At 40.0% G+C, this 23,013-nt stretch overlaps 1 protein-coding gene across 9 annotated transcripts in view; it reads left to right on the top strand.

Moving 5' to 3' along the window:
* HECW1 (HECT, C2 and WW domain containing E3 ubiquitin protein ligase 1) overlaps positions 1–23,013 on the top strand; it is a 265,996-nt gene that overhangs the window by 7,650 nt on the left and 235,333 nt on the right. The window contains exon 1 of one of the 9 annotated variants that reach the window (XM_027675828.1): positions 6,644–6,664. The exons of the other annotated variants lie outside the window; for them this stretch is intronic. The gene's annotated coding sequence lies outside the window, so the exon portion shown is untranslated. Of the gene's footprint in view, positions 1–6,643; positions 6,665–23,013 lie in introns of those variants that run through there. 9 annotated transcript variants of the gene reach the window in all.

Here is a 23,013-nt window from a genome sequence, read left to right as displayed (position 1 = left end):
TGTAGAGGTGGATCCTAGAGAAGGGTGCAAGCAGATAGTGTCTTCTAGAAATGGAATCTAAGGAGAAGGTACTCGACTTGCATGTTGGAGCCATATGGTAACTTTTTTGAGATGTCAGCTGTATTGTCTTGTCAAGCTTGGAAGATCATCACAAGCCCAGGGAAGTTGCCACAGAACTTCTAGAAAGAGGCAGACTACCTTCATGTCCCCTTTCCTTTCCTCGTTTGTCTGCCTGAATCTGTCTGCAAAGGTGACTTTTTGAAGTTTGGAATAGGGGTAGTGGCTCGGGTCAGGCTCCCTGTAGGGTTGTCTCGACCCTGCACCATCACCATCTTTAAAAGAAACACTAAAAAATGTCTAAGGCTCTGGTTGAAAATGAGTAAGAAACAACTCCCCAAAAGATAGTACAGATAGGAGTTGCTTGATTACAGTAAAGGGATGATACAGGGCTGTGGGGTAGAGGTTGTATGTTTAAACCTCTGTTTGGAGTGGGAATAAAAGTGTTTCTGGTAGAACCTCTGCTTCTGTAAAATATCTTGATTGCCTAGTTCATATTAGAATTATTTTCTAATGGTTCTCAAATGTCAATTTAGTGTGTGTGTGTGTATGAATTATTTGTTGGTAAAATATGATTCTGAGGCTTGGACTCCAAGTTAAATATATGCCTGGTTTGACCTATTTTTTCCCAACCTAATTCTGCCAGCTCTGCGTGTGCATGCGTGATGTTTCTTGCTGAGGGAGTCCCGCTGACCTTAGAGAGACACACCTTAGGAAAGCTGGTACGTAAGTGGTGGTAGTGGTAGCAGGCTCAAGGTTTGCATGAGTTGGGCTGTCAAGCTGGCTCAGCAAGGGGAAGACATGACATAGGATGTTTGAGGAGGAGTCTACTGATTTAACACTGTGTTATGTAGCAGCTCAGGAAGGGTCATTGTAAATAATGTGTTTGGCTGACTTGTGACCTCCTCGCAATAGGTCTGAGAGATGGACAGGAGATCAGTCTACTTGATGGACTTCTAATAACTCACTGAAAACCCTGTTCATCTGCTTTAGCTACCTGGACCAAAAAGGATACAACTGCAGCATTGCTAATCCAAATAATCCCTGTGAGACCACGAGAGGAGACACCCACATGCTGAAATGAAAAGTGATGAGAGAGCCTTAAGCAAACGAAGATCTAAGCTGCTAAGTCTACATGGCATATTGTGAGCTTACTAGCTTATATCCAGGACCCTATAGCCATGTTTCATGCAGCACTGCACCAAAAAGAGAAGCATAACAGATTATCTTGAGTCGGCTGCCAGCAACTGGGTTATGTGCAGGCACCAAAAGGATTTCTGCTCTGTACTCCCCACAGTTTTTATTTCCTGTATAATGCTGGCAAAAGTGGCTTGCTGCATCTCTACCCCCTCAGCATGCTCGTGCCCTGGGTTAGATGCAAGCTGGTTAACAGTGCCTGAAAGGAGGCAGGTCCTCAAAAGCAGGAACTCCAAAACTGGTGTGTTGGGTAGGGCCTGGTGCTCGGGGGGGGAGCTCCCCTCTCCAAAAAGGGGTGTTATTATTTCTCTTGCACCTGATTTAGATCAGACCTAGATCTGTGACTTTCCAGGAATGTGCCCTAACAGGCAGGGAGGTCCTCTTAAGTGTGTGTGAGTGTGGGATATACTTTACACTGATCTGGCCAAAGTCATTATGTTCTACATGGAAGATTTGAAGATTCATTGAGCCAGAGAGCAAGAGGGAGCATAATTCTGTTTTAATGGGTAGAGGGGAAGTTTCTGTTCCTTTGCCAGGAGCTGGTTCCTGTGTTTTATATGCATAGAAGCAAGTAGATTGTCAAAACTGGTGTTTCTGGTTTGCAGAGGAGCAGAACACTGTTTCCCTGAATCCTGTTGTGTTGAAAGCAGGGATGAGTGACAGTGAGTACCATTTTCAACTTGAATGGCTACATTTTGCATAAATCCCATTCTTTTGATCTGGCCCAAAATATCTATGTTCAGTCTACGTCTTCTGAACTGTTATTATTCACGCCTCAGTGATGTGTCCAATGGGAATTTGCATGTTTGTTTGGCTTGTTTTATGCAGTAGTTTTTTCAAATGAATCCTGGTAGCTAATGGTGAATATGAAAGCTTTCAAATACAAATTCCCATGTAATAGGATACTGATATAATTTGGTCAGAGCTTTGATAAGCTGCAGATAATATGTGGTAACCAGTTCTTCGAGCCTCACAGAACCTAGGTTTAGAGCTTAGAAGGATGTTGGGCTCACCTCTGAGTTTAAAAGTGCAAAGACAAAGGTGAGAGATTATTGAAAAATGCTTTCCAGCTGTACCACTCAGCCAAAACCATTGTCTTTCCATAATCGCTTCCCTTGATTCTCTGTTCATGGTTTCTGATAGCTGGTAGAGCAGGAGGGAGACTTTGTAGATGCAGAGGTCTCAGTTGAACTTCATGCAAATTGAAGATTTCTCATTAGAGGAGCATAGTTAACATTGCAGTTCATGATAAATAAATAATAAAAAGTTAGCTCCCTCCCATAGCTTTTAGGGTGAGTTTTTTTGTAGTTGTTTGTTCCCCAGCCACTTTTTAAAGGAAACAGGAGGTAAAAAACTTTTTGAGCTTAAGTCAGCAGGCAAATTCTGCATCTGCTGGAGGTAGCAGGTCTTCCATCTAACAAACCATTTTTATGTAATTGCTGTGGAGGGAAAAAATAGTCCTATTTTAGAATAGAGAGGGTTGGCATTGAGCAGGCTTCCTCAGAGACCGCTAACCGAGTGCGATGTTCCTCCTCTTGCTGTGGTTCATGTCCCTGCAGTGCTGTCCTGCCAGGCTTGACTTCGCAGGCCAGCTTCAGGTGTGGTTCAGGAGCTCAGACCAGTCCTTGGCAGCCCTGCTGAATGCTGAGTCACAGGGAAGAGATGGAGGCGCAAGTATTGCGCAGATGTGTGCAGCACTGGTGGACTGTTTGCTGGAAACTAGAGACACCCACAAATCACAAGCGCATCTTCAATTGTTGATCAAGGTTGGTGAAATAATTACGATGTTCATTTTCAGAAAGCTGGCAGCTTGAGTAAAGAACTGAATTTGTCACCATGTGAGCCACCCTGAGGCTTGGAAGCCTGTTAAAAAAAAACCCCAAAACTCCATATATTTTTGCTTGCATATGTTTTTTGGGAATACATGTCATTTACTTGTAGACATTAAATCAGCCTTGTTTTGGTTACTCCTTTCCTTGGAGTCTCTCACTCCTGGTGAAGACAGGTGAACTGGGCAGGAGCAACCCCAATGCACTGCGAACATGCAGCAAATTTATTTTCTTGAAGTAGCTCTGGTGCATGCATGTGTGGGAGGAGGGGAGGCATATTAAGTAGTGGAGCTGCATGAAGATTTGCCAGTGGAATAGTCTTCTGTCAAAAAAAAAGCTGTTTTAAACAGAATCAAAATATTCCTCATGAGAATTTGTTTGTAATGCAGCTGGCAGCTGTTCAGAGGACCTGGAGCCCTGCAGCCTTGTTTAATGATCAGATCCAGTTGGGAGAGATCAGAGATGGAGGTGTGGCAAGGTGGTGGTTGTTATGCTTCAGCTGTAAGGAAAACTTCAAAATGCTTCCATTTCCCACAGTGCAGAGAACGAGATTTGACCTACTCTGCCATTTCTTAACACAGCCATTTCTTAAAAACTATCTACTGTTTCCAGTACACATCATCATTATAGTGTGGTACTATTGTATTTACTTCTTGGAAGCCTGGGGCTGATCTCTTTGGTACTCCAAGTTCATTTAAGTCACTGATCTTGCACTGGGGATGCATTTGGCCCATGAAGTCTTAAAATAACTGTGGAAATACTCACTGCGTTATGTGGGACAGAGACCATACAGGTTTCTCAGCTTACAATTTTCTAACACTTGTGCACTGGAAAACAAAAACACATCAGTGAGGGAACTCCTCTCCCCAAACATGCACAATTACTTTTTGGCTTGACAGGATCACTTTGAATCAGATCCCTGCTCCCTTTTTTAATTCAGTTTTCCCTGTTTAGATTCAAATGTTACTTTAGCAAGTTTCTTTTTTTTCCCCTCCTGACACAGCTGGGAGAAATCTTTTTTCTTCTCATTATCTCTACTTTCTCCCACCTCACTAATAGCATTTTTGTAGTTAGAGCCTATGTTTGGGCTTTCAAGCATCCAGTGCAAACTAAGCAGAGTGCTACTGTTTGGGGCCTCCTGGTTTCAGTGGTATTGGGACCTTCTTATTTCTGCACGAATACTTAGCCATTTTCACTTTATGGACCCTAAATCTTCAGATATAAAATGCTCTTCTAGCAGGGATGTGAACCTCCGTAGAAATGTCATGTCATTTTGCCATTCAATTATTTATGTAACCTGCATTCTTCAGGCCTCGCAGTTGGGGTTTTTTCTTCTTATAGTTAAAGTTTGGGTTTTTTTCTTATAATGAAAGGGAATTTTCTATATTTCAGTCTGTGCCCATTGCCTCTGGTCCTATCACTGGTCACCACTGTGAAGAGCCTCGCTCAGTCTGCCTCGCTCCATCCTACCAACTATTTATGCATATTGATAAGATTCCCCTTGAGACTTTTCTTCTCCAGGCTAAATAATCCCAGTGCATCCTTCTGCTTCTCTAGCCACTCTTTCCTGCATGTTAGTAATTTTTTTGGGTCAGGACATGCATTCGTGTGCCTGCCTGGAGAGCTGTGTCAGGGCAGTGACCCGCGTTAGAGGTAACCTGTTATTTATTTTATGCCGTGTGGTTTTAACCCAGAATCAGGTCTACTTGACTGTTCCATGAAGGCTTATGTCAATGCAAGCAAACACCCAGCAAAGACTGGGAATAAGGAGTGAGAGGAAGGCAAGGTGTTTCTTCTTGTGGAATTGTCAATTCATGCTGTCTGTGTTTGTGACAGTAGTCACCTGTGTGGGCTGTGAACAGATGTCAAGGCCTAAGGGTAAAAAATCTTTGGTCTGGACTTACTGGGGCAATGGAATTGGCATTTTGCAGGGATTTTTGTCTGCTGTGAGAAAAATAATTTTTCTTTATTATTTCTTTACCCTGACCTCAACTATTTTCTGCTCAGGAACTTTCATAACTGTGTTTCTGTGGATTTAGTACCTTTCAACAGAGATCTACCCCATGAAATCACCTCTGCTTTCCTTTGAACCTATCTACACTTGTATTATGTTTGAAAATGAATTTCCCAGCTCAACTAGCTGTTGCATTAAGAATAATTTCCTTTAGTATGTTGTGAACCTGACTCCTGCTTTCTCTTGATGTCCCTTCTTCCGGTATTGAAAGAGAAAGTGAATAATCCTCTGTTCTCTTTTCCACTCTTGAGTCTGTGGGCCTCTGTCATATCTTCCCTCTGCTTTCTTTTATCCTTCCCTGAATCTTCTCTCAATCTTTTCCTCTGCCTTCGTCTTTGGTACCTGTATACCTTTCCACTCCTGATTTGTCACCATTATAAAATACACTCCTGTTTTTCAGATACTCCTTTTGCAGTACTCCCAGACTAATTGTCTTCTAACTCCAACCCCTAATGTGCATTTTTGCATCTCTTTTTGTAGCTCTGTGTATTTTGTGCAGTTCTGTTTCACTGCTATCTTATCTGGATACAGTCCAGTTTCTTGTATGGGATCCTTTTCTCTCCCTTGTCTCCTCCCACCATCAATATTTTGCTCATGGACTTAGTCTTATTATTTGATTTTTTTATTAGATAAAATTCAGCTCTGTTTGCACATTATTAATGACTGTAATTTTATGTTCACATCTGTCACCAAAAATCTTTGCCCATAAATGATTTGGTGATTTTATCCTTTTCTATTGTAATCTTAACCTCATCAGCTTTATGCAAGTTAAAAATCTGCTGTGAGGGCATTTTTCTAGTCTGTTTCATTTTATTTGTATCTGAGGTCAATTTTTTTGCCTATTTATCTTATTTTTATCTTTATGGATCTGCTAAATACTGCTGATTCTTAGATACCCATTCTTGTGCCCTCTGTCCCTTCTTTTGCTAGATAATTAACATGACTGAAGTACTTAATTTCTGCCATTGGTTTGGCAGATCTCTTCATGCTGTTTTCTGTACTCATCGAGCCAGTGGTAATAGACTGCCTGAGTAGTTTATTACTTTCTTCCTTCAGATCCTTCCCAAATACTTACTCCTACAAAATATCTATTTCAGTAATATATGTGAACCACTGCTATGCATTATCTTATATCATCAATATAAGATTATTGGGATTTTCGTATACAGACACTGGATAAATTGCAGTTCAGTGCTACACTTGCATTTCATGGAATTGTTTCTTATATTAGCCATTTGTGAGACAATTGCTTCTGATGTTCCTGACATTTTTGACTTTGCCTTATTAGTGGGTGATATAATTAAATCTTCCAAAATGCAAAAGACTTCAATGAGTTCGGTTGGGATTTTCATGCACACGTTGCTTATTGGTATTGTTATGGCTCTTACAGGGTGCTGAGGGTCCTGTACTTTTTGGTGGGTGTTCTGAGGATCTTTCTCCCTCTGTTGTATTAAATAAATCTCACCTTACTTTAGCTGTCTAGAATTGAGCCCTCCTGTACCAATGGAATAACTGGATTCTTTGCAGTGGGGAGAGGGGCTTGGGATGAACTGTTCTGAATTTTAAGGTAAGTTGTATTTTCCTGTGTCTCTCTCTCAAGAAAGCCTCAATGCAAATTTAAGCAAAACAGCTATAGAACTGGATGATGTAAATCTCACCTTATATCTGCTATAGGGTTATCTGTGGCAATAGAGGACTGGAATTTCTGGTCACTATTTCTGTAGTAGTTCATATTAGCATTTTCTTTAAGTGTATGTTGCTAAGGTTGTTTGTGTCTGTCTTTCTTGAGAGTGTAGTTTTGCTTTAGCAGAGGGGCTACATGTCATTATGTTCAGTGGAAGGTGTCACAAGCAGTAATGGTTGATTCATAATCACCTGCACATAACTATGTGTGTACTTCAAAAGTGTAAAGGGTAATCGCATATCCAGCCAATAATTCTGTCCATAAGTACTGAAAAATCAGGAGATGGACTCCCTGCCAATGGGGGAATTTTCAAGGCTTTTGATTTGGAGACTTTCTCGTATGAGATCAGAATGTGCTCACAGGGTTCAAGGTTTTCAGTATGTGCAGGTTGGAGATTTACTTCTGGAAGGGAGAGCTGAGATTTTTTTTTCCTTGACCCTGTTACTACAGATATACATTGGGAAAAAAGCCTTGATTTTTATTAAACTCACTAAAGTGCTGCTCTCACTAGAAAGCAGTTAGATTTGGGGGTCCTTCTCCCCTATTGCAAACAAACTGCTCTGTGAAGTTTGAGATAGCAAGAAACTACAATTTCTTTGTATTGATTTTTAAAAAAAAAACTTGGCTATGCTTTCCTTTACATTCTCCTAAGCCTTGTTGTATGGCCTTTTATATGTTTTTTATTTAACAAACATGAATGTTACTCACTTAAAAAGAAAAATCCTCTCATCTTCTCTGGGGGTTAATCAAGGGAGAAACTTTCAAACCCATGAAAACAGGATGAGACTCTCTCTACTCTGAAATATTGAATAAAGGAATCAAAGGGAAATAATGCTCTGTGATGATGCCTCAGGGAAGATTTAATTAGGAAAATAAAATTGCATTAAGAGTGACCTATTGTGGACTGCCAAAAAGCCAGCAGATGAGGGAGACATTTGTTAGCAGTGTGTGCCCATCAGTAAGAACTTGCCCGTTGTACCAAGACTGTGAGATATGATGCTCAACTAAGTGGCTTAAAGCAGTGTTTAACTGTCTGATTCATTAAGGTCAGTACTGCAGGGAGCACATCTAGTCTGTGAAATGGCTTGCAAGTTCTGGGAATCAGCGCTGGTCGTGCCATGTGGTCACATGTGGGTCTCTGCTCGTGCCTCACTTGGACTTCATATTAATGAGCCGCCTGCAGTTCAGAGACAACAATTGTTTTCAACCTTCACTGGCTAAAAGCTGCTGTCTGGTGCATGGCATTAGCCATGCAAGCCTCTTGTGAAGTTGTACCTGGAGTGCAGTGGGTAAGTTTGCTTACTTAAATGTGGTTAATTTTTCATGTGTGCTGGCCAGAAACAGTTTGGCACTGACTGGACCCTGGAGATGCAAGGGCAGTTAACTGGTTGGCAGAAGGTCAGCTGAGGGGTAGAGATGTATGGGATGGCAGATAGGAAGGAAGCAGCAAAAGCTCTGTCTGTTGGGCCAGGTCTACTAGAGGCATGAAAAGGAAGCAGCCAACTTCTTCCCTTTGTGCGACCACGATTTTTAGAGCTCAGAGCTGTGCACTGGGGGGACTGCATCCACAATCTGCTCTTGCCAGAGGATTGTCTCTGGATTCACAGATGAGGATTGAATCAGGAAACTGTGGAAAAAGCAAATGAACTGAGGAGGAGGGAGTGTACGGGACTTAACACTCGAACCTTTACTCCCCTAGGCAATGCTTTTGAGATACATTTGACTCATGAGGTCTTGAACAAGCCAGGGACTGACATTTAACAAGTAAAGGTGGCAAGGATGGGTCTGATGTCAGAAATAACGTGTGATTTTGTAAGTCAGCAGTCATCCCTGTGCTAGTGCTGAGCGGTTTCTCCTGTGCCCTGATCACTGTCTGAATCCCCAGAGGTCTCTCTCAGCCTGCTCTCTGGCAATTACAGAGGCATTCCCTTGCTCTCACCATTAGTGTAATAGCTTGTGAGAACATCACTTATCCTTTTGCTCTTGAGTGACTACTGCTTCCGTAATCTCCTTTGCATTAAACTAATGGATGGCTTGTGTATGCAATTTTTCTCCCCCTCCTCATATGGTGAGGAGGGTATCTGTCATTGCTTTTGTCTCATTTGTCTTTTAGTGCTGATGAAAATAGAAAGAGAATTTGACAAGAAATTGGAACAACTGTCATAGCTTGTTGAGTCTTACTAAAAGTATGCAAATAATAGAAAATGCCTGCTGAAAAAAGAAACCCATTGCCACATTCAGTTACTTCGTTGCCATGTGTAATTCCTCAGTTGAAAGAAAGCAGATTGTCATCATAAGCAGTCATTTTACCTGACTTTTATTTATCTTTCAGTTAGAAATGATGTTTAAAGTAGCTACTTGAAAAAATGGAATAGTGACCCCTTGAAGACATCCCTTATGAAAGAGGAAGAAAAACTTTGCTTACAGATATAGTACCTCTCCCACTGTCTTTTACTGGAAAGTAACAGGGATTTTAAAGACCTGCTTCATTTTCCTTGCATTTGCAACATTATACCTGTGCTGCTCTCTTTATTGTTAGAAGTTTTTAATAATGTCTCAACTGACTCTTGCTATGGTGTAATCAGTTCCATCCATCGTGGGCGCAAGAGAAAATATTCTTTCTTCTTCACAGTAGCATCTTAAATACTGAATGGTGTCGCTTGCACCATTCTTACCACTCCATTTCCCATCTTTTTTCCACATATTTGCTAACTAGGCCCAATTGTATGTATATCTCTATGGATTGAGTTTTCCTTAATTTTCCTCTTTTATGTGACTCTGACTTTTATGAAACTCTGACTTTTATGTGACTTTGGACTTGTTCCAGTTGGCCGATCTGTTTCTTTAAATGCAGCACCCAGGCAAGGGTGTCGTACTGCAGCTGAAACTTTGCTGATGCTCAGTAGAGTGGAAGGATAACTCCATGTGTTCTGTTGGGCACAGTCCTGTTTTTCTGTTCCAGCTAGCTTTTTTGCCTTGTACTCAATAGCTTGACTCTGATTCGTGTTCAGGTTGTCATCCCATCTTACCAATGGATTCTCTCTGAGGACTCTTACCTGGTATGCTGGTTTTGGCTGGAGTACAGTTAATATTCTTCACAGTAGCTAGTGTGGGACTATATTTTGGATTTGTGCTGAAAGCAGGGTTGATAATACAGAGATATTTTAGTTATTGCTGAGCAGTGTGTGCACAGCCTCAAGGCCTTTCTGCTTCTTGTACCACCATGCCAGTGAGGAGGCTGGGGGCCCACGAGGTGCTGGAAAGGGACACAGCCAGGACAGCTGACTGCAAAGAATCACAGGGATATCCCATAACATGCTCAGTTCCTAAAGCTAGGGGAAGAAGGTAGGGGTGGACTTTAGGAGTGATGGTGTTTGTCTTCCCAAAGTAACTGTTGCACGTGATGGAGCCCTGCTGTCCTGGAGATGACTGAACACCTGCTGACCCATGGAAAGCAGTGAATGAATTCCTTGCTTTGCTTGTGCGCGCAGCTTCTCTGTTCCTTATTAAACTGTCTTTATCTCAACCCGTGAGTTTTACAGCTTTTACTCCTTCTGATTCTCTCCCTGATCGGACTGAGGGGGGAGGGACCAAGTGGCTGCATGGTTCTTGGATGCTGATTGGGATTAAACCATGACAACTGGCTTGAAGTTCTCCTTACTGTGTTTATGCAGTGTATACAGCTTTATTTCTTTCCTGTTTTTTCCAATTTATGCAATTTGCCTCAATAATATTGGATTTGAAACCTGTCCTTCACATTTGTGGTCTTTCTTTGTTCCGTTTGGTCTACAGATTTAATAATTGACTCTTTCTTATCATCTGCTTAAAGATGTAGCAGCACTAGCCCACAGAATTCATCCAGATCTCTGTTAATCATTTATTTGGAACCAGTCATAACTGCTGTATTCAGCCTGAATGAACTTTATCTAGATTGTGTTTTCCAAACTTTCTTAAAAGAATGTTGTGTGAGGCTGTATAAAAAAAACTTTAAATAATGTCAAGGTATCAAGTATTTGTGCTTTTTCCTGAGCCAGAAAAACTGTGGGATCTCTCATCAGAGTAAATGCCTGCAAGAGGGATTGTAGTCCAGGTTTATCCTTCTTTGTCTAGACTTTATAGTCTCTGGGGTAGGCTCTGGGTTTACCTCCATGTTCTGGAGAAGTATCTGGTAAATCTTGAACCCTCCTGAAGCCTAAATAGTAAGGCTGTATAAATTCAGTGTCAAGGGCATAAACAATCAGTTGTGCTTTTTTTCCCCCTCTCCCTGGGGACTGTTGCAAGATCCAGACAGTTAATAAATTCTCCAGGTGCACAGCGTATCAGCTGGTTCTGACATCTATGCAGTAGAAAAGAGTACTAGAAAGAGTACTTGGCATTATTACCTGGAATATTTTCTGTAATATTTAGATTGCACTGAAGTAGAAGAAACACTGCAGATGAACAGATTCTCTTTTTCCCCTAATAACTTATGCATTTGTAGTCAAATCACAGAATCACAGTCCAGGCAGCTTTTGAATATTTCTGGTAAGGGAGACTCCACAGCCTCTCTGGGCAACATGTTTCAGTGCTCAGTTACCTGCACAGTAGAGTTCTTCCTTATGTTCTGGTGGAATTCCCTTTAGATCAGTTTTTGCCCATTGCCTCTCATCCTATTGGTTGGCACCACTGAGCAGAGCCTGGCTCCATCCTCCAGACACCATCCCTTCAGGTACTTAAAGACATTGATAAGGTCCCCTCTCAGTTGTTTCTTCTCGAGGCTGAACAGGCCCAACTTCCTCAGCCTGTCCTCAAAGTGTGAAGGAGCCTTTCCTCAAATGCATGAGATAGGAAGAAAGTTGGATCCAATATTTAGCATAAACTTTAGTTTATTCATGGCATGGTTAAAATGAAATTACTGTAGGTTTATGATCTGTTTTTTCCTGTGTTGTGCATGTGAGGGAAAAAAAATCTTTTACGGATGAGAAGTCTACAGTGTTTTCTAGGTAACTGTTTTTAGTGAGGAATTAGATGTGTGAGAAAGAAACAGAATTTAAGTTGTAGCATCTCAGTGAATCAGATTGTCTTCTTATGGGTGTTTTGCAGGGCTTCAGCTTGTCCCAGTCAAAGTGGATGTTAGATCCCAGCTGTTTTCAGAGAGCAGGAGCAATGAAGGATATTAATCCATTTTTAAGGTGTATTTTTATGAGACTTTTTGTGGGCTGAATCTATGAATCCTAAACTTTATTCTCATCTAAAATATACTTCATTTACTGAATGTCCTTCCATCTAAAAGACACATTATTTACTGCAAGTTATTTTATTGCTGCATAGTTGTGGAAGGCTTCTACTAGTCCTCCTCAGTGCAGCTTAGGTGCTGTATTCAGTTTGTTTCTTGATGGGACTCTGAAAATAATTTTACGTGCCTCATAACTTGATTTGTCAGGTTTTCTGCCTGCATGCTAACTCTAAGTATAAAAATGTTGATAAGATATCTAGTTTTGTGAAAAGCACATTGAAATACCCTTTGTATACAAGAAAACATGTGGACCTCAAGATTTCAGAGGAGGGTCTCCTGTGTTATAGCAGGATGAGTTTCAGGCATTTAGGTATCTACTGTTTTTCTCAGACAAAGCCTTTGGACTCATGTATCAGCAAAGTTTTCCTTGCTGTAAAACTTTTGTCAAGAGTTTAGCTCCTTTTTTTTTTAATCGAAGTCCATAAGATTGTGGAAGGAGACATGTTTGTTCATGCTCTTAGAGTTTATTTCCCCTTCTTTAACAGAAAATTTGTTGAACTTTAAATTTTTAGTCTTAGTTTGCACCCAAATGCATTTAAAGAATACAAAAATCTTTGTGGTTATGTGTTATAAAAGCTGCAAATTGTCAGGGCTGGGTGCACAGCCATCAAGTGTGGACAAGTGATGTGATTCAGAGATGGAATATATCTTGCATAAACATAATAGATGTTTTATTTGACAAGATTCAGCATTAACTCAGGAAAGGATTGCTCTTCATGATGTGTCTTTGAACATTAATTTATATGTTTTCTTATTCTGAGGTTTTATTATCTGTAATTCAAGTCGCTTCGTGAACCAGTGAGCTTACTTTGTCCCTGATCTGGCAAAGATTTAGACATATCTTTAGTTTTAAAGCAAGATGACTATGCACACTGATTAGAGAGACTCTGCTTAAAATTCATTTGAATGGGCTAAAGCAGAGCTTGTGTCAATCGGGTTTTGCTCAGGGAGCCTAAATGCTTAGGATTTGGCCACTGGGAGGATTTAAGATACCTCATTAACTTAAAGTAATTTACTCATGACTTTTAGTTATAGCTTCTGTTTTCATTTAAAGAATATGGGAAAAATAACTATCAGAGTTTTAAAGTGCAGGGAAATGAATGTGAGTTCTTCTACCCACCATTGACTTTAAAAAGATGCCTAGATGATTTTTAAAGTTATTTTCTTTAGAATGAACTTCAGTTCATTAATCTCTTTAATTGAGGTCTTAATCTGACCATGTATGTATGTCATGAATCATTGATTCATTTAACTTATTAAAACACATACATTTTATGCAGCTTTTACATTTACTAGTTTTTTCCTTTCTTCTGTGGTTCTTGAAATTATTTGACTTGGAAAAATTCTTGAGCAAGGATTTTTGGTACCTAGATAGTCTAAAAATGAATCTTAGGCTTTGCATATGTGTTGCTCAACACTTTGAAGCTTTGAACTACACTGGTTCTGAGAACACTGTTAAAAGAAGCAGCATCTTGGAAAGCACTGTGTGAATTAATAGTAAATACTGATGAGTATAACTGACCTCAATTTTTGTCACTTCTCTTGTTAGGTTTGCTAAAATTTCAAAACATTTGGGTTTTTAAGGAAGAATTTCTTCTCTCTGCCTTCTCTTCCTCTTTTCTTGAATCTGCACTGAAGATGTGAGGCTGGATCTGACATGATCTCCATGGCAGCACACATTAGTTTCCATGGCAACACATTTCACAAACAACCCTACAACTTTACTACAGTGTCAGACAAAAGGAGAAGCCCGACTATTGGAGCAGGCTGTGATCAAGGTTAAAATTAAAAAGAGGGGGAAGAGAGGAAACAGGGGAAGAGGTTGGGTGAGATAATGACTTCTTGCAATTTGTCCTTTTAAAGCTTTTGCTCCAGGGTAAGCACATCATTTAAAATAATCCCCTAAATTCTCCAGTCCATAATTACTGTGCTACCCAGCTGCATTCCGGCACATGAGTAGGTAAGTGATGAGCTGTCACAAGTCTTTTGTCCCAAGATACTTCTTTTGTCTGGTTTCAGAAGGAAATGAGGCTTACGGACTAACAATCCTCCGATCAGTTGTCTCTTTGTCTCTCTCCTACTGTACCCTCCCTTCATAGCTTTAGCCCGCATTGATCAGATTATTTGAATTTGACAATGGGGCCAAAGTTGAGGAGATAATTAAGTTCCTCTAGGTGTTGTGAAAAGCTCCTCCCTGTTCAGTCCCAGGAAGGAGGCTGTGGGCACTGAGAATTACAGGCATCTAAGCTAGATTGGCGTAATAATATGTAAAGACTAGTTCCTGTGATGGTCTGAAGTCAGGAACATGTTTAATCACATGCTTAGGATCTCTTTTTTGATGAGATGCTTTTCTACACCTCCAAGAAAGGTTACTACTAGAGGCTGATTCTCTCAAAAATGGTTAAGGTTTCTTATCTTTCAAGATAATGGTACTGGGAAGGCACAAAGGAAAATACAGAAGGAATTGCAAGATGTGAAGCAGTTTTCAGTTTTACTTTTACTTCAGGCTGAATATAATGCATACTTCAGGTTTGCACAATGCAGGCAATAGGCTTGTTGCATTGTGTTTATGTGGCATGTGGTCTGTTCAGGAGCGTAAAACTACTACTGGCAACCAAATGTGAAGGTACAAGGTGGAGTTGGGGGAGAGGACTTGCACTAAGGTTTTGGGAGCGTGGGCAAGGATATATTGGTGTACTTCAGTAGTCTGCTCCACTGTTTGTGCTGTGCACATCTCCCATGTCTGAGGAATGCAGTTCCACATGCATGGGTGAGATTGCATGATTGCATTTATGTCACTGGAAAGGTGGTGGTGTTTTGTATTGATCCTGGATTAAAAGTGCAAGGATACCCCAGTACTCTTGTTACTTCAAAGTGATTCCCATCAAACTTAGTATGGCATACTATCCTGCATGTGAACTTCTATGGGAAAATGTGAGGGGTTTTTATTTTCTAGTGTATTATTTTTAAATATTGGGCTACATTATAGAGGTGGCTGTACAAGACTAAATGCAGGAGAGAACTCACAAGTATCAAAGATGTCTTTTGATCAAAAGAAGTACAGATAACTTGCAGTAGTATCACTGCAGTGTGGCAAGTGGAAGGCAGCATTAGTCTGGGGAGCTACCAGGATAGAGGCAGGTTCTGGAGACATGGCTTGAGGCCGGGGGCATTGCCCTGCTCAGGAAATAAGATCCAGCTCTAGCAGGTCCTAGAGAGTCTTTTAATACATTACTGTTCAGAGTTGACTTGCTCCCTGCAGACCTCTGCTTACCATACAAAGTACGAAAGTGTTTTTCTTTCAGAAGGAAAGGAAAACAGTTGTCTTACAGTATTGCTTTGTTCTGCTGACTCTTGGAAATGATCCTGGTCAAAATAATCTGTTGAACAGAGTTGAATGAAATGGTCAAAGATGTACATAGTCATGATTTATCGCCTACCTTTCCATTTTACCTGATTACTGGTTGCTTTAACAAGTGACTAGAGATTTTTTTTTAAAGGATTTTGGTTTCTGTAAATCTCCTCAGAAGCTAGTTCTTAGGGGCCTTCATGTTCTGAAAATTAAGTCCTCTGAAGTTTCTGGTGAAACAAAGATCCATGCAAACATTACCCATATTAAAAGGCTTGCTTGTAGCAGTGTAAACTGTCTAACCAGCCTACACTATGCTTCCACTTTTGATTAAAAATAAAAGTAATACTAACTACTAAGCTTCCAAAGTATCAATATTGATTTTTTTCTGTAGCTGAGGTGCCATCTCAAAAATCTCACCTCTTAGAAATGTTAATTTGAAAATTCAGATTTTCGTATTTAACACCCTTTCATGGTGATTGGTTATGTTGTGCCCTTCCCAGACATCTCAGAGGACTTAGTGACATCCCAGGAGTCTTAGTCCTTTCCAGACTAAAAACCCACAGAATCCATCTTTAGTTGATTCCTGCTTAGCTTTCAACCTCCTTCTTGTCCTTAAGATTTCTCAAACCCAGTCAGTGGTTCTCAAGCTTGAATTAGATGTGCAGTGGTGGACAAGCCCATCAATCAAAAGAGTCTTGGCTGCTTTCCTGTCTCAGTCAAGAACAGCTTCTCCAGCTATCATCTTCGATGCTTTTAAGCTTATATTCAAAGGCCTGTAACACAGGCAAGGTTCAGAGAGGCAGGACAAACTAGGCTCACATCTGGTGTTTCTTGGTATGTTTGACCAGGACAGGATTGATGTGGAAGGTTGTTTGCCAGTATTATGATTTCAGTATGTGTTTCCAGTACCTTTCTGTGAATGGTGGTAATGTCTTGCTTTCCTCTGCTTTTCTTCAGAGTGTTAAAATTGCAATGTGGGCTCCCTGCTGAAAGAACTACCAATATATCCATCTGAATGAAAACTGTGAATCTTGTTCCATGGGTTATAAAAATAAACTTGTTTCATTGAGCTTTCATGTATCAAGAGATTTGCAAATGTAAAACTGCAATATAAAGGAAATGGATTTTTGAATAATTCCTTAATCTGGTTTTCAGTGGTCAGGATGTTCGGCTGCGTTTTTTGTCTTCTCCCTAATCACTTTCATATTAAAGATTAATTGCATATCATAGAGAATCCTTGATTAGGCCAATGAAAAGTGAGAGCATAGATCTGTTCATTAGAGGCAGTGTGAGGAATAATAATGAGCAACTGCCAGGCTTACTTTTCTGTCTTACAGTAGACTCATAGAGGACATGTATTTATGTGATGCTCCATTTGCTGTTACCAAACAAAAATCATTTACAGTTGTACCAAGAAGCTTCCTTATTAACAAAACAGAATTATTCTGCTCCATACACCTTCAGTGGTGTAAGTTTAACAAGGGAAGGAGATAATGTTTTCAAAATGTTTCCAAAATGTTTCCAAGTTTTGCCTCTGACTCCAGTAGAATCCAACAAGATGATTTATGAAGGCATTTTTATTTTAGACTTTGTCATTTTGACTAGAACTTTCTCTTTTGCTATGTACCTCCTTGCAGGGCTTTTTTTTTCTTTTTTTTTTTTTGTCCTGGATTCTGGGGTACTGCATGTGGTGCATGTACCACATCTGTTAACCTGCAGAATTTGCTTCCCATTGCACTGATAAATGTGTGGGTACAACTTTACCCTGAAGTAAACAATTATATTGCTCTTGAGCTGTCTTTGCTGGCCTCTGTAGACAAAGGAATGTCAAGCGGATAGAATGTAGCAAGGGCCGTGTCAGGAAATGTGTCAACAGTGTGGACTTTACATGCCAAAATTAAATTAGAGTTACTTTATGGGAACAAATGAATCAGTTTGAGAATGAGACTTGTGAGGCAAAAAGATTGTTATAGGCACTCTTCTGCCTCTAATAGGTGCTAGTACTGCAGCTGCTGAAGTCCCATTCAGGAGGAACCAGTGGCGGTTTTTTGGAGGGAATGATTTCTTTCCACCTTGTGTACTGAATAAATTTATCCTAAACCTGTGAGCAAGTGTCATGAAGGTGTAATCATACTTAATATTGTTTATCATCTGTAACAGTGATTCTGAAACCTCTTGGAAATAGAAGACTCTCAAGCTTGAATTTCTCATGGACCATCTTGGATTCTATTCAAAATTTTAAGAGAAAATTCCATTAGACTATGAGCGAGTTAAGCCAATCTCATCCACCTGACACCAGTTCCTGTAGAAATGTAGTTTGGGGGCCACTAGCAGAGTGTCATCTTAGTCTCAAATGAACTGCAAAATAAAAAGCCTCTGCATTGGCTTTTCTGTTTCGATGGATTTGTTTCTTTTCCTGCCTGAGGCTTAGAGTTTCAACAAGTAGAACAGAAATGTCTGATGCTGAAAAAGACAGCTGAATTAATCCTTCTTCAAAGGCCTATACAATCAAGTCACTGCAGAATGGGAAGTCTTTTCCTGAGATTCGTCTGATGCTTACTCTACACACCTTCTCAAGTGTGAGCCCCGGACCCCATTGTTTTGTATATGTTGTAGGCAGGATAGCTCGATGTGTCAGAATATATTAAGGTGGTCAAGTACTAAGAAAAATTCTGATGGTTGGAGTCCTTTACTTACCTACTTACCTACTTATAGTAGGTGGGCAGCAAAGCTAAATTTCTGATTAAGAAGATAAATTATCCCTAGGGAGTAAGTAGCAACTGCCAAGGCGACTGGTTCCAGACGTCTGGAAACAGAAGGCAGTTTCATGATTTGAGTGGTCATTGGTGATGAGTCAATGCAGTTTTTTCCATTGATTCTCAAAGAGCAATTAGGAATAGCTGGTTATTGAGTAATCTACTTTTACTTACCTTCTTTTGCTATCGTTGGACTTTTTAGATCCCTTTTTAAGACTTTTATTTTTCTGCTTCTCCTTCCTGCCTTTTTTGAATTAACATGAATAGTTACACCAAAGGGAATAGCTAACCTATTTATCTTTAATTTCTCATGAAGTCTCATAGTCTTATGAAGGCAGCATATTCTAATCGTCTTCATCTTCCAGAATGTCTGCACTATATTTGAAAAAGATTACAGGAAATAAACTTCAGTCTTGGTAAAAACTTAAACACAGCTGTTGGCAATAATAAATCTTCCAATTTAATTTACTGAAAAATTTGAACCAAATTGAATTGTGTGTATGGCTGATCAAGTTGTCTTGTTCATGTGTGTGTATTTGACTGAACTGTGTGGTTTTACACTTAAATTTTTTTGATGCAGACCCAAGGGATCCCTTGAATTTCAAAGTTTGCTTCCTTTTTTATTCATAAAGAGTGGTGGATCTCAAAACACACTGGATTTACTTCATCTACTTTCTAAAGGTTTCTAAAACAGGTACTGTGATTGTCACTTCACAGATTTTTTGCCAGTAAACCCCTAAAGACATTGTCGTTTTTAATGAATGATGGAATCTCTGAACAGTGACATTGTATAGAGAAGGTTTTGGAAGTATGAAAAAATTTAGTGTCAAGTGATGAAAGACGTGGTTTAAGTGACAGTTTAGGAATTCGGTTGGTGATGAAAGTTAGGCACATTGTATTGTTACTGTAGGGACTGGTTTGTGAAGATACAAAAGTTAGGTTCTATCTGACTCCAAGAAGCTAATGCTGCAGATCCCTTGGGTGTTACAGGGATCTGAGTTGCTTAAACCGCTTTTACAGTAGTATGAGAAGAATTGCATGGGTATAGCCACCGTGTATATTCCATACTGGTTTCATCTGAGGAGCTCAAGGAATTAGATAAATTTATTTTCTCACTTTACAACTGTGTTTCCACTTTACTGCAGGGGAAAAAAAAAAAGACACTTTAATGGGTAGAGAGGTGCATTTGGTCCTCTTTTGGTCCAGAAAACTTACACCATTCTTTCACTGTGCATGACAGATAACATATAATTCTGTGAAAGGTTGAATTTTGCACAGCTCTTTGGGTGAGAAGGGGTGAATAGGCTAAGGAAGAGGTGGGAAAGGTCTGGATAGGCCTCCTTAACAGGGGTTTTCTGCTGTCTTTAGGAAAAGAACAAAAACCATCTAAATGGTAGAGACTACTTCAGCTGCTGTACCTTGCTTTAGCTTTGTGCACTGCTGCTTATGTGGATTGTTTCCACTCATGCTCTTGCCTTTCTCTGTTTCCCTGGGTAAGGCTCTGGGCAGGTTCTGAGGCAGAGTTTTTGATCCTGAGCTGAAATTTGCTGCAGGAAAACTAAGAGGAGCTAAGTAGTCTTCTGACTTCTTGTCCTGTGCAGGAAGCATGGTGCCAATGCTGCAGTCTTCCTCAAATGGACTCTGGACTCTTCCTCCCCTCTCTCACCCCCATTCTTCATGGAAAACATGTTTAACATTAACTAGTGAAACTGGATTTATTATTGTTTGTACAGTTCAGACCCATATTCTGTTTTCTTTGACTTACTTATGATTTTCAGTAGAGTGAAGCATTATTGGAACATCTACTGTGGTTTTACTTTCCCAATTATCTTTCCCCAGAATACACAGCTCATTTTGTTTTGTTCAGGCTATCCACATCTTTGTGCAGTGCAGGAGTATGTAGAAAAGAAAATCTGAATTGATTCTACCTTTTAGTGTTTGACAGCAATTTTTTTTTGTTTGTTTTTTAGCCAAAGGAATGCACAATGAGAGCTTTTCTCTATGACAGAAAACAGAGAGTTTTTACTGGTACCTACTGGGATATGACCAGAGCAAAAGATTGTCCTTTCTGGAGGACACCAGACATGAGTGTCCTCAGTCTTTTTCTCTCTCTCTGTCTCTCTCTCTCTCTCTCTGCCTCTCCCGCTCCCCCACCCCTCTCTCCCATAAGTGAAAAAAGAGTGACATTAAGGTCAAGGGAAGACTTCTGGGGGCAAAACAAGATTTATAGTTGCTAAAAGATCTTGTACAGATTCCTGTTCTGTCCACTCACAAAACATGTAAAAGACCATTTAAAAATTAAATATAGATGAGAGATAACAAAAGGTAGAGAGGTAAAATAAGAGAAGAGATTAGCAAGGTTACATGCAATCATTAATTTAGGAATAGAGATCTGGAATTTTCATTTGAGTTTATTTTTCAGAAAATTTGGTGTCTCTAACATATATTCGTCAAGAAGATTTCGGGGGGGGGGCAAGGGAAAATACTGTAATTTCTGACTTGCTGTTGTTTGTTTTATCCAGATCAAAACATTTTAACCTTAGCATTGAGCAGAGTCTGTTTATTCTGTATGTTTCTTAGGCATACTGCTTATATGGTACCATATGGGGACCAGAAAATAGAAACTTTTGCATTTAAGGAAGTCAACAAACCCAGAGATTTGCATTAGAGGCTGTAAAAGACCTTATTGAGGTGTTGTGCAGGCCACTAATGTCAATTTTACTATATATGAGAGCCCTGGAGAGGTTCAGGAGAACTACAGAAAGGATCTGTTTTGTGAGTATTTAAAAAGGGGAAGTGGTACAACCCAGCTACTTGTTTGTCAGTTGCTTGTTATTTATGCCAAACAGAAATTATGGGATGTGATTAATACATCTGTAAGGAGGGGTAACATAAGGAAAGCTAGCCCATGTGGGATTTGACTTGTAGAAAAAATCTCCTATCAAACTGGCCTTTTTTCTTTTTTCTTTGACATTTTAAACCTGGTTAAGAAAGGTTATACAATTGATATAATACACCAAGACTGCTATGAGACATTTCTCTTGCTGCTGTACAACATTTTGATTGAGACAGAACGTTGATACAGAATCAATGTGACATGTTAAATAGATACAAACTGTATAACTGAAGTATCCAAATGTAATGGTAAATAGGAAAAAACATTGCTGACATAAAGAAAGCTTCCACTTCTTTCTGTGCTGAATCCTCTTCTTTTGCCCACAGGGCAGGAAAGTTTTTGAAGGAAGAATTTAGAGAAGGAGGAGGAGTTCACAAGGGGGAGTGATGAACTATACATACTGGGCCCATGTAATCTGTTGATACACTTACCTTACCAAAGAGAACTTAAGTGATGACTTGATCATTGTCTGAAATATATACAGAGGAAATAGAAATTTGAAATCTGAAGAAAAGGTATTACACACTAAGGACTAAGATTGTAAAAGGTATTTTCATTTATGCTGTAAGTAACAATTTACATAATTCCTCAGAAGTTTCCATGGCTTTTGCCACATCTGAAATCTTAGTCCTTTTTGTATGTTTTCTTTAAATGTACACTCAGGGAGGCTTACAGGAATTAATTTCAAAAAACTCTCCGTCGTGCCTTTTGGTGAGAGAAACTGACCCTGTTTCCCCCAGTGAGCCCTGGGTTCTTGCCTGAACTACCTCCCACTAGACCACCCGTTCTTCCTGTACTCTGAGTGCAGTGAGATGTAAAGCAGCTGGGAAGATCAGCCCTTAGAGGGAGAAAAAGGTCAGGAGATGCTATTGGGAGGCTTTGCGGCATTGTATGTGGCCTCAGGGCCAGTTTAGACCCAGTTCAATTTAATGTCAAACCAGCTTAAAATAAGATTTTTATATTTATTCCAAAATGCTAAGGCATTCAGCTGGGGAATAGTGAAATATTTTATATCTGAAACCAGTGCTTTCTAAATGCTTTATTCTGTTAAAAATGCTGATATTTTGAATTTTTGCCCTAATTAGAGATGAAAGCAAATGTCAAAACTAGGATGTTTTAAGAAGTGTTAGTCCTGTGTTTTATTCACTTTTATGGAAAAGTTCACCTTAACAGCTAGAACCACTCTTGAGCTTTAATGTGTCTTTAAACACTAGACTTCAGTTAGGCTACTTAAAATTAAGCATATACTTAATCACAGTGCTGGTCTGGGCTTGATTTCAGAAAATGAGTTGCTGTCCTATTTGTGCACATGCAAGTCTGATGAGGAGTAGCTGAAGGAGCTGGAGATTTTTAGTCTGGAGAAATGGTGGCTCAAGGGAGACCTTATCACACTCTACAACTACCTGTAAGGAAGCTGTAGGGACGGGGGGAGTCTATCTCTTTTCCCTAGTAATAAGTGGCAGAGTGAGAGGTAATGGCCTCAAAAAGCACCAGTGAAGGTTTTGAAGGGATATTAGGAAAAAATTCTTTACTGAAAGGGTTGTCAAGCATTGGAACAGGCTGCCCAGGGAAGTGGTGGAATTGGCATCCATGGAAGTCTTTAAAAGATGTGTAGATATGGCATTTAGGGACATGGTTTAGTGGTGGACTTGGCAGCGCCAAGTTAACAGTTTGACTTGATGATCTTAAAGGCCTTTTCAAACCTAAATGATTCTGTGATTCTATGTGTGAGGAGGCTGAGAGGATGTGTGAGGTGGTAGCATGTTGAGAAGAGAGTGCAGCATAGGCAGAACAGTAAGTCCCAGTGAGTGCGAGATGACACTGAAGGCACTGAACTTGTTCTCCACTGAATGTAAAAGGGTACAAAGTGGGTGAGTTTCTCAGGAGGCTGAGACAGTCCTTCTGTTGTGTAAGGCTGAGAAAACACTGGCTGTCCCTGCAGGAGAACAAGGG

The sequence above is a fragment of the Neopelma chrysocephalum genome, unplaced genomic scaffold (genome assembly GCF_003984885.1).
Source record: "Neopelma chrysocephalum unplaced genomic scaffold, ASM398488v2 Primary Assembly neopelma1_26, whole genome shotgun sequence".
Taxonomy (NCBI): Eukaryota; Metazoa; Chordata; class Aves; order Passeriformes; family Pipridae; genus Neopelma; species Neopelma chrysocephalum.
The sequence above is the reverse complement of the archived record's forward strand: the minus strand, read 5'-3'. Positions and strand labels throughout refer to the sequence as shown.